The following is a 2,407-nucleotide window of genomic DNA, read 5'->3' as shown; positions in this document are numbered from 1 at the left end:
TCAGTTTTTGATTTCTCTCTCTGTCACATCCCGACATCGGCTCCGCCGTAGCACAATATTGTCCACTTTGGGCCCTCCTCTTTGCCCTCACGGTTTTGTTTCTGGGAGCTCACGAGCAACTTCCCAGTGGGTCACCCATCTTGGAATTACTCTAACCCCCAACTCGCTTAACTTCAGAGTTCCCATGACTCCGAAGCCAGTGAGCTCCTAAAAGGCCTCGTGCTAGATGGAGGCGGGCGTGTACATATAAGGCACATCACCTTCTCCGTTGGTCAATGTGGGATGTTACACTCTCAGCTCTCTCTTTGCTCTCACTCTCTCTCTTTCTCAACTTTATCTCATAGTTCTCTCTTCCTCTCTCAACTCTCTCTCTCTCTCTCTCTCTCCATCTAGCTAACTACGCCTCTTCTCACGAAGAAGAAGATCAAGAACAACCTACAAAACTCACAACTTTGCCCTCAAAACCCAGTTCTTCCTCTTCATCTCTATTTTCTTCTCTACCCAAATCCAAACCCCAACTTCATCTTCTACAACCTAAACAAACCTAAACAAAACCATCTTTTTTGAATATGACATCATGTCTTGGCATTAGGTGGACATTGTTTGAGCATTTTGGTCCAATTTTGGGGGGTTTTGAAGTCAAGGTTTACATGCCCTCTTTAAGAACAGTTTCTCAAGAAAATGAATTGTTGGGAATATGTAAGTTTTGATGTTAAATTGAATTTGATTACTGAAATTGGAATTGTGATTGATTTCTTCTGTATTTTGTGTAGAAAGTGAAGTATTGGGATTGATTTTGTTTGTCTGAAACAACAGATGCGTTTGTTCTTTGTTGATTGATTCTTGCATTTGGTATTGGAATTTTCTATGAACTTATGATTATATCATAGTGAGGTAGCATTGTTGATTTGCTATTGCAATTGTATTGTGATTTTATTGCAGTTGTATTGTAGTGGTATTGCTATGGTATTGTTGTTATATATATATATATATATATATTTTTTGGTGTTTTATTGATATGTTACTGTAATTTAATATGAATATATGTTGATATCATTTTTCTTTATCGGCTTGTGATTTGAGTAAGAGTTGAGATTATTCTTGGCTGAAGTATTATTTACGATATCTCTCTCTCTATGCTCTTCGTATTTTTCCAAACATTTATATGTTAATTTAATGTCTGGTATTGTTTTGGAACCATAATCATTGTCTCTTTAAAAGATTGCTATGAAATTGTTACTTCATTTTCTTCTTTCCTTTGTTTTAAGATATTTTTGTTTGGAGAAAAAGAATGTTGTTTTTGTCATCTAAAAGACTAGGTATCTATGTCCCACATCTTAGGATTAATTGAATGTGCTGAAGTAATTTCTACTTGATTTCAATCTGCCTATAAAACTTGTTGACTGGTGCTCAACAAGTTGGGTTTTTGTAGCTTAAGTTGGCGTATAATTTAGGTTCGCTTTTTTGCATGTGTGTTTTAATGGATTAGATCTTCTACCTGTATATTTGTCAAATCTCAGTTATGTTTCTGAGATGAGTTGTGCAGTAATGTTGGTTGAAATTAATATGTTATTTATTCATTGAAAGCATATTGTTTCCCATCGGTGAGTACTTGACCAAATTATAATTTGCTGTAGTTTTGTCTTGACAATTTATGTTTCTTTCTCTTTTTCTTTTCAAATTGCACAAAGAAAAGAAAAGCCGCACCCAACTCGTTTCCTTGTCAAGAACAAATTTGAGGTTAACAGTTACACAATGTGTTTTAACTGGTTTGTGTAGGCACTAATGTGCAAGTTATGCACTAGCGTTGGAGACCATTTTGTGCATAATATAATGTGTAGACACGGAGTTCTTTGAGATGCCTTCTGAAGACAAAAGCAAAGCTTCTATTATGAAAATGCTAAGCAAACTTGCAGCAAACTGTACCCATCATTGATTATGCTTGTTATTATTAGGCCCCAAGAATTAGTAAGGACATCTAAGACATTATATATTCTTCTTGTGGAGCTGTATATTTCTAATATTTGTGTAATGTACTTGATACTGTTTTTGAGGTCATTATTATAATGATATGAAATTTTCATACATAGTTATTATTTTTTATGTACTACTTATTATCTGTAGCAACTGAATATTGTAATAGTTTAACAATTAGAACATTATATAATATGGAAAAGAGAGTACAAAGACATCCATAAGGTACTTGTTCATTGCCATTTTATTGCTTTTTTTATTTTTTTATTTATTGCTTTTGCATTAGTTGTCTATTGCCATTTTATTGCGTATTTATTGCTTTCATATTGCTTTTATATTGCATGTTTATTGCCACTTTATAATCTACATGACATTAAATGGAGTGGAAGCAACTATGGATATCGTCAAAATTAACATTCTTACATTGTCATCT

The sequence above is a fragment of the Prunus persica genome, chromosome G6 (assembly GCF_000346465.2).
Source record: "Prunus persica cultivar Lovell chromosome G6, Prunus_persica_NCBIv2, whole genome shotgun sequence".
Taxonomy (NCBI): domain Eukaryota; kingdom Viridiplantae; phylum Streptophyta; class Magnoliopsida; order Rosales; family Rosaceae; genus Prunus; species Prunus persica.
This window is presented reverse-complemented; position numbering follows the sequence as displayed.